Below are 16,106 nucleotides of genomic sequence, written 5' to 3' on the forward strand. Positions count from 1 at the left end.
CAACTTGAGAACCGTCACAATGACGAACAAATGGTAAGTTGAAATCAGGATATCCCAAGATGGGTGGTTTTACCAGGTAGTCTACTAGTTCTTCCAATACCTCCTGATGTTCTGCTGTCCAGAGAATAGGCTGTTGGGACTTTGTTTCCTATCCGCGTTCTTCTTTTTCTCCGTGGGTGTTGTTGACTCTGTCATCCCCCCCAAGAGGAGATATAGTGGGGCGGCAATCCTGGAGATGTTCAGAACGTAAGTATGATAGTAGGAGAGGAATCCTAAGATCTACCTCAACTCCCCGACAGCAGAGGGCCATTTTTCTTTTAAGGCCAGTACCGGAGCGATTTCTGCTGGGTCCATGGTATATCCTTCTCCGGAGGAGGACCAGGGTGCGGAAGTGGAAGACAAGGTGGTGGATGATATAGTAACTGACCCAACCTGGCAGGAGGACATGCAGAGCGAGGACAGCAGCACACAGGGTGAGGGAGGCAGAGCACCCCAACAGGCAGGAAGAAGCAGTGTGGTGGCTGCAGACAAAAGGCAGGCAACCATTCCCCGTAACACCAACACGAAGGAAGTTGCCACTAAAACTGTTAGGTCTTTCGGAGTCTGGTTGTTTTTTAAAGACTCTGCCGATAACCCCAAAAAGGCCATTTGCACCACCTGCCAGGCCAGCATCAGCAGGGGTGGCAAAACTAGCAGCCTGACCACCACCAGCATGATCAGGCACATGGCAGCAAAACACCCGACTTTGTGGGCTGAAACCCCAGGGTCCAGGAACAGTGTCTGCAGGTGGCACCATTGCTTCATCCGCTGTTGTGCATGCAAGCCAATCCCCTGTCCATGGTGCATGCAAAGATGCCTCCTGCCCTGCACCTGTCGTTGCACACTCTCAAGTAGCAGCATCAGGAAGCACCTCACGTCCTTGTCCCAGAGCAGTGTTCAGTTGTCCATACCCCAGTCCTTGGAACGCAAGCGCAAATACGCAGCCAACGCCCCACAGGCCACACTACTAAATTCCCACATTTCACGACTGCTCGAAATATTGCCTTTTAGGCTTGTGGAGACGGAAGAATTCCGCAACCTGATGGCAACTGGAGATCCTCCACCGGGTTGGAGGGGTGCAGAGATTCGGGGGTAACCACCGCCTTGACGTACACTTTGCCAAGCTTACTGGATGAAGTGGGCAAAGTACCAGTCACAGGGTGCAGAAAAGTCTCTCTCCATTTGTTATCAGGTAGCACCCCGGAGGGTTCAGGAAACAACTGGAATTCCTCCGCCTGGTTGGAGGGGTGCAGAGACTTGGAGGTAGCCACCGTCTTGATGGACTTATTGCCAGATTTATTAGAGATGGAGGATCCTTGCTTAGGGACCAACTTCAGTCTGGTTTCTGAGATGACACGTCTGCGATGCGGGGCGGTACCAGAAGCCAGATCATTGGTACAATCGTCGAGACTGTGTGGGGACAATGCCTGCGCTTCCCTTCCTTCGGAGACTTCAGCGCACAGTGAGTCAGCGACTAGCAGATCTGGTGAAGAAGAAGAAGACACTGCTGACTGTCCTGAAGATATGGGGACTGGACACCCCTTGCACCTCAGCAGTCCCACAGGAAACACCATGCAGGATCTCCAGACCTGAGCAGGCACTAGATCTCTCGTCTCTGGATGACCTGTGGGTAAACCAGACAGCACCTGGAATGTGAACTTCTTCATGTGTAATGCTCCAATCTTAAGCTTAACTTGTACAGACATATTTTGACTGTTTCTGAATAGGGCTCGTCCTCCCGCTGACAATGCCCAATCCGGATTCTGGAGTAGTCGGACGGGAATCAGACACCGACTCTTCAAGGCTTTATGCCCGGAACTTCCGGTTAATCCGAGGCCTTCACTTGCCACGGAGACAGTCACGGCCATCTGTGGAGAGGAAACACTAACGCCAAGGGCAGCCTCTCCTACAGGCCTAATGTCTTGGGATTCTCCAACCTTCGCTGGACAAAGACTGTCAGGGTATCCCAAACAACCGCAGCGGGACCGCAATCCGATTTTGTGACTGAGTTCCGGCCTCTGCTTTGCCTGACGAACATGGTCATCCTTCATGGATTCTGTGCGGCTAGCTGCCTCTACAGGCCAGGGAACAGGAGGTCTTTGGGAGGACAGAACCTGGCGTGACGGTTTACCTCTACGCCTTGCACGTCTGGACTGCCTCTTGAGGTTGGGAAGAGAAGTATTCTGTGGAGCATTGTCATCTTGTGTGGATTCTGTGTGGGCAGCAGCCTCTTCTGGCTGGGGAACTGGTGGGCTACTTACACGCGTCACCCATCGGGACTGCTCCAGGATATTGGGAAGGGAAGCTTTAGCAGAAGCTTCAGGATTAGGGTCATTGAAGATCATTAGAAAGGCCACCAGGAAGGTCTGCAGGTCAGAGACGATAGGATCGCATGCTTCCCATAGGGGGGGTGATCCAATTCAAGGCATCACCCGCTAAGTAGGACATCATGAATGCTACTTTAACCTGATCAGTGGGAAAATAGTGAGCATAGAATTTGTAATGCAGCATGCATTGCTCCACAAATGCACGGCTTTGTTTTGGATCCCCATAGCACCGTGGTGGATCCGCAGGAACGAGTGCTGATAGTTCCATTTGGGCTGGTGCACAAATCGCCTGGACTTCAGCTTGAGAACATTTTTTTCCTTGGTGCATGTATTCGCTAGACAAGGATTCAAATGTCTCCAAGAGCGAAGGGCCGTGGGGCTCAACGGGGACCATGGCCTGAGCAAACTGTTACGCTCGCGCCCGGACTAACTGGCGTGAGCGTGGTTACTGGTCCCACTGGACCATGAACCGAGGAGTGCCTGGAGGGGCATGACTAAGTATCAACTCGGTCCGGCCAAGGTCGCACGGCGGCTCAGTCGACTCCGTGAACCAGGGAGGAACCGAGCAGAGGGACCAGGTGCTACTCCAGGTCAGAACCCGGTCACAGCTGTTGACCCACACCGGGGGAATGCAGGAACGGGCAGGCACAGCTGGTATGCAGACAGGTGGGTACTAGCAGGCACAGCTGGTATGCAGGCAGGTGGGTACTGGCAGGCACAGCTGGTATGCAGACAGGCGGATACTAGCAGGCACGGCTGGTATGTTGACAGGCGGGTGCTGACAGGCATGGCTGGAATGCAGACAGACAGATACTGGCAGGTATGAACGCAGGCTGGATAGGGACCAGTACAGACTGGGATACAGGAACAGAGCCGCGGGTGTGGTGGACTAGCAGAGCAGAACCACAGGCGCGGAGGACAAGCAGGGTAGAGCAGAGCGAAACCGCAGGTGCGGTGGCCAAGCAGAGCAGAGCAAAACCGCAGATGCGGTGAACAAGCAGAGCAGAGCAAAACCGCCGGTGCGGTGAACAAGCAGAGCAGAGTGAAACCGCTGGTGCGGTGAACAAGCAGAGCAGAGCGAAACCGCCGATGCGGTGAACAAGCAGAGCAGAGTGAAACCACTGGTGCGGTGAACAAACAGAGCAGAGCAAAACCGCAGGTGCGGTGAACAAGCAGAGCAGAGCAAAACCGCAGGTGCAGTGAACAAACAGAGCAGAGCAAAACCGCAGGTGCGGTGAACAAGTAGAGCAGAGCAAAACCGCCGGTGCGGTGGACAAGCAGAGCGGAGCAAAACCGCAGGTGCGGTGAACAAGCAGAGCGGAGCAAAACCGCAGGTGCGGTGAACAAGTAGAGCAGAGCGAAACCGCCGGTGCAGTGGACAAGCAGAGCAGAGCAAAACCGCAGGTGCAGTGAAATAGCAGAGCAGGGCAAAACCGCAGGTGCGGTGAACAAGCAGAGCAGAGCGAAACCGCAGGTGCGGTGAACAAGCAGAGCAGAGCGAAACCGCCGATGCGGTGGACAAGCAGAGCGGAGCAAAGCCGCAAGTGCGGTGAACTAGCAGAGCAGAGCAAAACCGCAGGTGCGGTGAACAAGCAGAGCAGAGCGAAACCGCAGATGCGGTGGACAAGCAGAGCAGAACAGAGCAGAAGGTGCAGGCAGACAGGACAGGGCTCTGTTCACATGGAACAGACTGGAAAACACAGGAAGATAGTTAGAACACAGGAGGTAGATATGGAGGCAGGGAAACGGGACAAGCAGAACCAGATACACACAAGGTACTTACAATGAAGTAGCGAGTGGACACAAAACTCACAAACAGAAGTACAGAGACAACGAGTTGGAGTTAGGTGCAGGTTCAGACACTGCAGGAAAAGGGAAGGTTCAGACATAGAGACAAACAGGTAACGGGCTAGGACACAGTTCAGACAGGAACTGAACCAGGAACAAGGTACAGGAATGAGCCTGGGAACTCAGCCCCCAGGGTGGCAGAAACAGACTAGAAGTCACAGATACAGGCAACAGGCCTGGGTATACAGCCCCAGGGTGGCGGAACAGACTAGAAGTCACAGATACAGGTAACAGGCCCGGGTATACAGCCCCCAGGGTGGCGGAAACAGACAAGATACAGGACAGGACCTGGCAACTCAGTTACAAGGAACACACTGAAGGAAAGTGTTGCTCAGGCACCCCATACTGGGTGGAGGGGGTTTAAGTATCCAGTGACTCACAGCAATAGGCTGGGGAGGCATTAGGAGTGCGCACACAGTAACTATAAGAATCAGGCAGTCACCGCGCCGCCGCCCTAAGCAATCAGACAAGAGACACAGCAGGTACTGGAGCAAAGTGTGCAGCCTGGATTGATAGGTAAGATGGCGGTCTTGCATGGTGAGAGGTTGTAAGCCATGCAAGCACGCAGCCAGGGATGTTACAGTACCCCCCCTTTACGCCCCCTCTTCTTCAAGCCAGCAAGAATTTTCTGCAGAGAATTTGGAGGCCGATCCTTCTCTTCAAGAAGATTACCTCTTCTGTCCACTAGGGGGAATGAAACTGTTCTCACCATCTTGGTGACTAGGATGCTTCCTCCCATCGAGCCATCCTCAGCAACAGATGAAGTGAGTGAAGTACCAGGAACAGGACACAGGAAAGTCTCTCTCCATTTGTTAATATCGGGTAGCACCCTAAAGGATTCACGGGACAACTGGAGATCCTCCACCGGGTTGGAGGGGTGCAGAGACTCGGGGGTAACCACCGCCTTGACGTACACTTCGCCAAGCATACTGGATGAAGTGGGCAAAGTACCAGGTACAGGGTGCAGAAAAGTCTCTCTCCATTTGTTATCAGGTAGCACCCCGGAGGGTTCAGGAGACAACTGGAATTCCTCCGCCTGGTTGGACGGGTGCAGAGACTTGGAGGTAGCCACCGCCTTGATGGACTTATTGCCAGATTTATTAGAGATGGAGGATCCTTGCTTAGGGACCAACTTCAGTCTGGTTTCTGAGATGACACGTCTGCGAGGCGGGGCGGTACCAGAAGCCAGATCATTGGTACAATCGTCGAGACTGTGTAGGGACAATGCCTGCGCTTCCCTTCCTTCGGAGACTTCAGCGCACAGTGAGTCAGCAACTAGCAGATCTGGTGAAGAAGAAGAAGACACTGCTGACTGTCCTGAAGATATGGGGACTGGACACCCCTTGCACCTCAGCAGTCCCCCAGGAAACACCATGCAGGATCTCCAGACTTGAGCAGGCACTAGATCTCTCGTCTCTGGATGACCTGTGGGTAAACCAGACAGCACCTGGAATGTGAACTTCTTCATGTGTAATGCTCCAATCTTAAGCTTAACTTGTACAGACATATTTTGACTGTTTCTGAATAGGGCTCGTCCTTCCGCTGACAATGCTCAATCCGGATTCTGGAGTAGTCGGACGGGAATCAGACACCGACTCTTCAAGGCTTTATGCCCGGAACTTCCGGTTAATCCGAGGCCTTCACTTGCCACGGAGACAGTCACGGTCATCTGTGGAGAGGAAACACTAACGCCAAGGGCAGCCTCTCCTACAGGCCTAATGTCTTGGGATTCTCCAACCTTCGCTGGACAAAGACTGTCAGGGTATCCCAAACAACCGCAGCGGGACCGCAATCCGATTTTGTGACTGAGTTCCGGCCTCTGCTTTGCCTGACGAACATGGTCATCCTTCATGGATTCTGTGCGGGTAGCTGCCTCTACAGGCCAGGGAACAGGAGGTCTTTGGGAGGACAGAACCTGGCGTGACGGTTTACCTCTACGCCTTGCACGTCTGGACTGCCTCTTGAGGTTGGGAAGAGAAGTATTCTGTGGAGCATTGTCATCTTGTGTGGATTCTGTGTGGGCAGCAGCTGGGGAACTGGTGGGCTACTTACACGCGTCACCCATCGGGACTGCTCCAGGATATTGGGAAGGGAAGCTTTAGCAGAAGCTTCAGGATTAGGGTCATTGAAGATCATTAGAAAGGCCACCAGGAAGGTCTGCAGGTCAGAGACGATAGGATCGCATGTTTCCCATAGGGGGGGTGATCCAATTCAAGGCATCACCCGCTAAGTAGGACATCATGAATGCTACTTTAACCTGATCAGTGGGAAAATAGTGAGCATAGAATTTGTAATGCAGCATGCATTGCTCCACAAATGCACGGCTTTGTTTTGGATCCCCATAGCACCGTGGTGGATCCGCAGGAACGAGTGCTGATAGTTCCATTTGGGCTGGTGCACAAATCGCCTGGACTTCAGCTTGAGAACATTTTTTTTCTTGGTGCATGTATTCGCCAGACAAGGATTCAAATGTCTCCAAGAGCGAAGGGCCGTGGGGCTCAACGGGGACCATGGCCTGAGCAAACTGTTCCGCTCGCGCCCGGACTAACTGGCGTGAGCGTGGTTACTGGTCCCACTGGACCATGAACCGAGGAGTGCCTGGAGGGGATGACTAAGTATCAACTCGGTCCGACCAAGGTCGCACGGCGGCTCAGTCGACTCCGTGAACCAGGGAGGAACCGAGCAGAGGGACCAGGTGCTACTCCAGGTCAGAACCCGGTCACAGCTGTTGACCCACACCGGGGAATGCAGGAACGGGCAGGCACAGCTGGTAAGCAGACAGGTGGGTACTGGCAGGCACGGCTGGTATGCAGGCAGGCGGGTACTAGCAGGCACAGCTGGTATGCAGGCAGGTGGGTACTGGCAGGCACAGCTGGTATGCAGACAGGCGGATACTAGCAGGCATGGCTGGTATGCAGACAGGCGGGTGCTGACAGGCATAGCTGGAATGCAGACAGACAGATACTGGCAGGTATAAACGCAGGCTGGATAGGAACCAGTACAGACTGGGATACAGGAACAGAGCCGCGGGTGCGGTGGACTAGCAGAGCAGAACCACAGGCGCGGAGGACAAGCAGGGTAGAACAGAGCGAAACCGCAGGTGCGGTGGCCAAGCAGAGCAGAGCAAAACCGCAGATGCGGTGAACAAGCAGAGCAGAGCGAAACCGCCGGTGCGGTGAACAAGCAGAGCAGAGTGAAACCGCTGGTGCGGTGGACAAGCAGAGCGGAGCGAAACCGCAGGTGCAGTGAACAAACAGAGCAGAGCAAAACCGCAGGTGCGGTGAACAAGCAGAGCAGAGCAAAACCACAGGTGCGGTGGACAAGTAGAGCGGAGCAAAACCGCAGGCGCGGTGAACAAGCAGAGCGGAGCAAAACCGCAGGTGCGGTGAACAAGTAGAGCAGAGCGAAACCGCCGGTGCGGTGGACAAGCAGAGCAGAGCAAAACCGCAGGTGCAGTGAAATAGCAGAGCAGGGCAAAACCGCAGGTGCGGTGAACAAGCAGAGCAGAGCGAAACCGCCGGTGCGGTGGACAAGCAGAGCGGAGCAAAGCCGCAAGTGCGGTGAACTAGCAGAGCGGAGCAAAACCGCAGGTGCGGTGAACAAGCAGAGAAGAGCGAAACCGCAGATGCGGTGGACAAGCAGAGCAGAACAGAGCAGAAGGTGCAGGCAGACAGGACAGGGCTCTGTTCACATGGAACAGACTGGAAAACACAGGAAGATAGTTAGAACACAGGAGGTAGATATGGAGGCAGGGAAACGGGACAAGCAGAACCAGATACACACAAGGTACTTACAATGAAGTAGCGAGTGGACACAATACTCACAAACAGAAGTACAGAGACAACGAGTTGGAGTTAGGTGCAGGTTCAGACACTGCAGGAAAAGGGAAGGTTCAGACATAGAGACAAACAGGTAACGGGCGAGGACACAGTTCAGACAGGAACTGAACCAGGAACAAGGTACAGGAACGAGCCTGGGAACTCAGCCCCCAGGGTGGCAGAAACAGACTAGAAGTCACAGATACAGGCAACAGGCCTGGGTATACAGCCCCAGGGTGGCGGAACAGACTAGAAGTCACAGATACAGGTAACAGGCCTGGGTATACAGCCCCCAGGGTGGCGGAAACAGACAAGATACAGGACAGGACCTGGCAACTCAGTTACAAGGAACACACTGAAGGAAAGTGTTGCTCAGGCACCCCCTACTGGGTGGAGGGGGTTTAAGTATCCAGTGACTCACAGCAATAGGCTGGGGAGGCATTAGGAGTGCGCACACAGTAACTATAAGAATCAGGCAGTCACCGCGCCGCCGCCCTAAGCAATCAGACAAGAGACACAGCAGGTACTGGAGCAAAGTGTGCAGCCTGGATTGATAGGTAAGATGGCGGTCTTGCATGGTGAGAGGTGGTAAGCCATGCAAGCACGCGGCCAGGGATGTTACAGTACCCCCCCTTTACGCCCCCTCTTCTTCAAGCCAGCAAGAATTTTCTGCAGAGAATTTGGAGGCCGAGCCTTCTCTTCAAGAAGATTACCTCTTCTGTCCACTAGGGGGAGCGAAACTGTTCTCACCATCTTGGTGACTAGGATGCTTCCTCCCATCGAGCCATCCTCAGCAACAGATGAAGTGAGTGAAGTACCAGGAACAGGACACAGGAAAGTCTCTCCATTTGTTAATATCGGGTAGCACCCTAAAGGATTCATGGGACAACTGGAGATCCTCCACCGGGTTGGAGGGGTGCAGAGACTCGGGGGTAACCACAGCTTTGACGTACACTTCGCCAAGCTTACTGGATGAAGTGGGCGAAGTACCAGGTACAGGGTGCAGAAAAGTCTCTCTCCATTTGTTATCAGGTAGCACCCCGGAGGGTTCAGGAGACAACTGGAATTCCTCCGCCTGGTTGGAGGGGTGCAGAGACTTGGAGGTAGCCACCGCCTTGATGGACTTATTGTGAGATTTATTAGAGATGGAGGATCCTTTCTTAGGGACCAACTTCAGTCTGGTTTCTGAGATGACACGTCTGCGAGGCGGGGCGGTACCAGAAGCCAGATCATTGGTACAATCGTCGAGACTGTGTGGGGACAATGCCTGCGCTTCCCTTCCTTCGGAGACTTCAGCGCACAGCGAGTCAGCGACTAGCAGATCTGGTGAAGAAGAAGAAGACACTGCTGACTGTCCTGAAGATATGGGGACTGGACACCCCTTGCACCTCAGAAGTCCCCCAGGAAACACCATGCAGGATCTCCAGACCTGAGCAGGCACTAGATCTCTCGACTCTGGACGACCTGTGGGTAAACCAGACAGCACCTGGAATGTGAACTTCTTCATGTGTAATGCTCCAATCTTAAGCTTAACTTGTACAGACATATTTTGACTGTTTCTGAATAGGGCTCGTCCTTCCGCTGACAATGCCCAATCCGGATTCTGGAGTAGTCGGACGGGAATCAGACACCGACTCTTCAAGGCTTTATGCCCGAAACTTCCTGTTAATCCAAGGCCTTCACTTGCCACGGAGACAGTCACGGTCATCTGTGGAGAGGAAACACTAACGCCAAGGGCAGCCTCTCCTACAGGCCTAATGTCTTGGGATTCTCCAACCTTCGCTGGACAAAGACTGTCAGGGTATCCCAAACAACCGCAGCGGGACCGCAATCCGATTTTGTGACTGAGTTCCGGCCTCTGCTTTGCCTGACGAACATGGTCATCCTTCATGGATTCTGTGCGGGTAGCTGCCTCTACAGGCCAGGGAACAGGAGGTCTTTGAGAGGACAGAACCTGGCGTGACGGTTTACCTCTACGCCTTGCACGTCTGGACTGCCTCTTGAGGTTGGGAAGAGAAGTATTCTGTGGAGCATTGTCATCTTGTGTGGATTCTGTGTGGGCAGCAGCCTCTTTTGGCTGGGGAACTGGTGGGCTACTTACACGCGTCACCCATCGGGACTGCTCCAGGATATTGGGAAGGGAAGCTTTAGCAGAAGCTTCAGGATTAGGGTCATTGAAGATCATTAGAAAGGCCACCAGGAAGGTCTGCAGGTCAGAGACGGTAGGATCGCATGCTTCCCATAGGGGGGTGATCCAATTCAAGGCATCACCTGCTAAGTAGGACATCATGAATGCTACTTTAACCTGATCAGTGGGAAAATAGTGAGCATAGAATTTGTAATGCAGCATGCATTGCTCCACAAATGCACGGCTTTGTTTTGGATCCCCATAGCACCGTGGTGGATCCGCAGGAACGAGTGCTGATAGTTCCATTTGGGCTGGTGCACAAATCGCCTGGACTTCAGCTTGAGAACATTTTTTTTCTTGGTGCATGTATTCGCCAGACAAGGATTCAAATGTCTCCAAGAGCGAAGGGCCATGGGGCTCAACGGGGACCATGGCCTGAGCAAACTGTTACGCTCGTGCCCGGACTAACTGGCGTGAGCGTGGTTACTGGTCCCACTGGACCATGAACCGAGGAGTGCCTGGAGGGGCATGACTAAGTATCAACTCGGTCCGACCAAGGTCGCACGGCGGCTCAGTCGACTCCGTGAACCAGGGAGGAACCGAGCAGAGGGAGCAGGTGCTACTGTAGGTCAGAACCCGGTCACAGCTGTTGACCCACACCGGGGAATGCAGGAACGGGCAGGCACAGCTGGTATGCAGACAGGTGGGTACTGGCAGGCACGGCTGGTATGCAGGCAGGCGGGTACTAGCAGGCACAGCTGGTATGCAGGCAGGTGGGTACTGGCAGGCACGGCTGGTATGCAGACAGGCGGATACTAGCAGGCACGGCTGGTATGCAGACAGGCGGGTGCTGACAGGCATGGCTGGAATGCAGACAGACAGATACTGGCAGGTATGAACGCAGGCTGGATAGGGACCAGTACAGATTGGGATACAGGAACAGAGCCGCGGGTGCGGTGGACTAGCAGAGCAGAACCACAGGCCCGGAGGACAAGCAGGGTAGAGCAGAGCGAAATCGCAGGTGCGGTGGCCAAGCAGAGCAGAGCAAAACCGCAGATGCGGTGAACAAGCAGAGCAGAGCGAAACCGCCGGTGCGGTGAACAAGCACAGCAGAGCAAAACCGCAGGTGTGGTGAGCAAGCAGAGCAGAGCAAAACCGCAGGTGCAGTGAACAAGCAGAGCAGAGCAAAACCGCAGGTGCGGTGAAAAAGCAGAGCAGAGCAAAACCACCGGTGCGGTGGACAATCAGAGCGGAGCAAAACCACAGGTGCGGTGAACAAGCAGAGCAGAGCAAAACCGCAGGTGTGGTGAACAAGCAGAGCAGAGCGAAACCGCAGGTGCGGTGAACAAGCAGAGCAGAGCGAAAACGCAGGTGCGGTGAACAAGTAGAGCAGAGCGAAACCGCCGGTGCGGTGGACAAGCAGAGCAGAGCAAAACCGCAGGTGCAGTGAAATAGCAGAGCAGGGCAAAACCGCAGGTGCGGTGAACAAACAGAGCAGAGCGAAACCGCAGGTGCGGTGAACAAGCAGAGCAGAGCGAAACCGCCGGTGCGGTGGACAAGCAGAGCGGAGCAAAACCGCAAGTGCGGTGAACTAGCAGAGCAGAGCAAAACCGCAGGTGCGGTGAACAAGCAGAGAAGAGCGAAACTGCACATGCGGTGGACAAGCAGAGCAGAACAGAGCAGAAGGTGCAGGCAGACAGGACAGGGCTCTGTTCACATGGAACTGACTGGAAAACACAGGAAGATAGTTAGAACACAGGAGGTAGATATGGAGGCAGGGAAACGGGACAAGCAGAACCAGATACACACAAGGTACTTACAATGAAGTAGCGAGTGGACACAAAACTCACAAACAGAAGTACAGAAACAACGAGTTGGAGTTAGGTGCAGGTTCAGACACTGCAGGAAAAGGGAAGGTTCAGACATAGAGACAAACAGGTAACGGGCTAGGACACAGTTCAGACAGGAACTGAACCAGGAACAAGGTACAGGAACGAGCCTGGGAACTCAGCCCCCAGGGTGGCAGAAACAGACTAGAAGTCACAGATACAGGCAACAGGCCTGGGTATACAGCCCCAGGGTGGCGGAACAGACTAGAAGTCACAGATACAGGTAACAGGCCTGGGTATACAGCCCCCAGGGTGGCGGAAACAGACAAGATACAGGACAGGACCTGGCAACTCAGTTACAAGGAACACACTGAAGGAAAGTGTTGCTCAGGCACCCCCTACTGGGTGGAGGGGGTTTAAGTATCCAGTCACTCACAGCAATAGGCTGGGGAGGCATTAGGAGTGCGCACACAGTAACTATAAGAATCAGGCAGTCACCGCGCCGCCGCCCTAAGCAATCAGATAAGAGACACAGCAGGTACTGGAGCAAAGTGTGCAGCCTGGATTGATAGGTAAGATGGCGGTCTTGCATGGTGTGAGGTGGTAAGCCATGCAAGCACGTGGCCAGGGATGTTACAGTACCCCCCCTTTACGCCCCCTCTTCTTCAAGCCAGCAAGAATTTTCTGCAGAGAATTTGGAGGCCGATCCTTCTCTTCAAGAAGATTACCTCTTCTGTCCACTAGGGGGAACGAAACTGTTCTCACCATCTTGGTGACTAGGATGCTTCCTCCCATCGAGCCATCCTCAGCAACAGATGAAGTGAGTGAAGTACCAGGAACAGGACACAGGAAAGTCTCTCTCCATTTGTTAATATTGGGTAGCACCCTAAAGGATTCACGGGACAACTGGAGATCCTCCACCGGGTTGGAGGGGTGCAGAGACTCGGGGGTAACCACCGCCTTGACGTACTCTTCGCCAAGCTTACTGGATGAAGTGGGCAAAGTACCAGGTACAGGGTGCAGGAAAGTCTCTCTCCATTTGTTATCAGGTAGCACCCCGGAGGGTTCAGGAGACAACTGGAATTCCTCCGCCTGGTTGGACGGGTGCAGAGACTTGGAGGTAGCCACCGCCTTGATGGACTTATTGCCAGATTTATTAGAGATGGAGGATCCTTGCTTAGGGACCAACTTCAGTCTGGTTTCTGAGATGACACGTCTGCGAGGCGGGGCGGTACCAGAAGCCAGATCATTGGTACAATCGTCGAGACTGTGTGGGGACAATGCCTGCGCTTCCCTTCCTTCGGAGACTTCAGCGCACAGCGAGTCAGCGACTAGCAGATCTGGTGAAGAAGAAGAAGACACTGCTGACTGTCCTGAAGATATGGGGACTGGACACCCCTTGCACCTCAGAAGTCCCCCAGGAAACACCATGCAGGATCTCCAGACCTGAGCAGGCACTAGATCTCTCGTCTCTGGACGACCTGTGGGTAAACCAGACAGCACCTGGAATGTGAACTTCTTCATGTGTAATGCTCCAATCTTAAGCTTAACTTGTACAGACATATTTTGACTGTTTCTGAATAGGGCTCGTCCTTCCGCTGACAATGCCCAATCCGGATTCTGGAGTAGTCGGACGGGAATCAGACACCGACTCTTCAAGGCTTTATGCCTGAAACTTCCGGTTAATCCGAGGCCTTCACTTGCCACGGAGACAGTCACGGTCATCTGTGGAGAGGAAACACTAACGCCAAGGGCAGCCTCTCTTACAGGCCTAATGTCTTGGGATTCTCCAACCTTCGCTGGACAAAGACTGTCAGGGTATCCCAAACAACCGCAGCGGGACCGCAATCCGATTTTGTGACTGAGTTCCGGCCTCTGCTTTGCCTGACGAACATGGTCATCCTTCATGGATTCTGTGCGGGTAGCTGCCTCTACAGGCCAGGGAACAGGAGGTCTTTGGGAGGACAGAACCTGGCGTGACGGTTTACCTCTACGCCTTGCACGTCTGTACTGCCTCTTGAGGTTGGGAAGAGAAGTATTCTGTGGAGCATTGTCATCTTGTGTGGATTCTGTGTGGGCAGCAGCCTCTTCTGGCTGGGGAACTGGTGGGCTACTTACACGCGTCACCCATCGGGACTGCTCCAGGATATTGGGAAGGGAAGCTTTAGCAGAAGCTTCAGGATTAGGGTCATTGAAGATCATTAGAAAGGCCACCAGGAAGGTCTGCAGGTCAGAGACGATAGGATCGCATGCTTCCCATAGGGGGGGTGATCCAATTCAAGGCATCACCCGCTAAGTAGGACATCATGAATGCTACTTTAACCTGATCCATGGGAAAATAGTGAGCATAGAATTTGTAATGCAGCATGCATTGCTCCACAAATGCACGGCTTTGTTTTGGATCCCCATAGCACCGTGGTGGATCCGCAGGAACGAGTGCTGATAGTTCCATTTGGGCTGGTGCACAAATCGCCTGGACTTCAGCTTGAGAACATTTTTTTCCTTGGTGCATGTATTCGCCAGTCAAGGATTCAAATGTCTCCAAGAGCGAAGGGCCGTGGGGCTCAACGGGGACCATGGCCTGAGCAAACTGTTACGCTCGCGCCCGGACTAACTGGCATGAGCGTGGTTACTGGTCCCACTGGACCATGAACCGAGGAGTGCCTGGAGGGGCATGACTAATTATCAACTCGGTCCGACCAAGGTCGCACGGTGGCTCAGTCGACTGGGTGAACTAGGGAGGAACCGAGCAGAGGGACCAGGTGCTACTCCAGGTCAGAACCCGGTCACAGCTGTTGACCCACACCGGGGAATGCAGGAACGAGCAGGCACAGCTGGTATGCAGACAGGTGGGTACTGGCAGGCACAGCTGGTATGCAGGCAGGTGGGTACTAGCAGGCACAGCTAGTATGCAGGCAGGTGGGTACTGGCAGGCACGGCTGGTATGCAGACAGGCGGATACTAGCAGGCATGGCTGGTATGCAGACAGGCGGGTGCTGACAGGCATGGCTGGAATGCAGACAGACAGATACTGGCAGGTATGAACGCAGGCTGGATAGGGACCAGTACAGACTGGGATACAGGAACAGAGCCGCGGGTGCGGTGGACTAGCAGAGCAGAACCACAGGCGCGGAGGACAAGCAGGGTAGAGCAGAGCGAAACCGCAGGTGCGGTGGCCAAGCAGAGCAGAGCAAAACCGCAGATGCGGTGAACAAGCAGAGCAGAGTGAAACCGTCGGTGCGGTGAACAAGCAGAGCAGAGTGAAACCGCTGGTGCGGTGGACAAGCAGAGCGGAGCGAAACCGCAGGTGCAGTGAACAAACAGAGCAGAGCAAAACCGCAGGTGCGGTGAACAAGCAGAGCAGAGCAAAACCGCAGGTGCAGTGAACAAGCAGAGCAGAGCAAAACCGCAGGTGCGGTGAACAAGCAGAGCAGAGCAAAACCGCAGGTGCAGTGAAATAGCAGAGCAGGGCAAAACCGCAGGTGCGGTGAACAAGCAGAGCAGAGCGAAACCGCAGGTGCGGTGAACAAGCAGAGCAGAGCGAAACCGCCGGTGCGGTGGACAAGCAGAGCGGAGCAAAACCGCAGGTGCGGTGAACTAGCAGAGCAGAGCAAAACCGCAGGTGCGGTGAACAAGCAGAGCAGAGCGAAACCGCAGATGCGGTGGACAAGCAGAGCAGAACAGAGCAGAAGGTGCAGGCAGACAGGACAGGGCTCTGTTCACATGGAACAGACTGGAAAACACAGGAAGATAGTTAGAACACAGGAGGTAGATACGGAGGCAGGGAAACGGGACAAGCAGAACCAAATACACACAAGGTACTTACAATGAAGTAGCGAGTGGACATAAAACTCACAAACAGAAGTACAGAGACAACGAGTTGGAGTTAGGTGCAGGTTCAGACACTGCAGGAAAAGGGAAGGTTCGGACATAGAGACAAAGAGGTAACGGGCTAGGACACAGTTCAGACAGGAACTGAACCAGGAACAAGATACAGGAACGAGCCTGGGATCTCAGCCCCCAGGGTGGCGGAAACAGACTAGAAGTCACAGATACAGGCAACAGGCCTGGGTCTACAGCCCCCAGGGTTGCGGAACAGACTAGAAGTCACAGATAC

The sequence above is a fragment of the Phyllobates terribilis genome, unplaced genomic scaffold (assembly GCF_046119375.1).
Source record: "Phyllobates terribilis strain yellow unplaced genomic scaffold, ASM4611937v1 Scaffold_1__5_contigs__length_1240528914, whole genome shotgun sequence".
NCBI lineage: Eukaryota > Metazoa > Chordata > Amphibia > Anura > Dendrobatidae > Phyllobates > Phyllobates terribilis.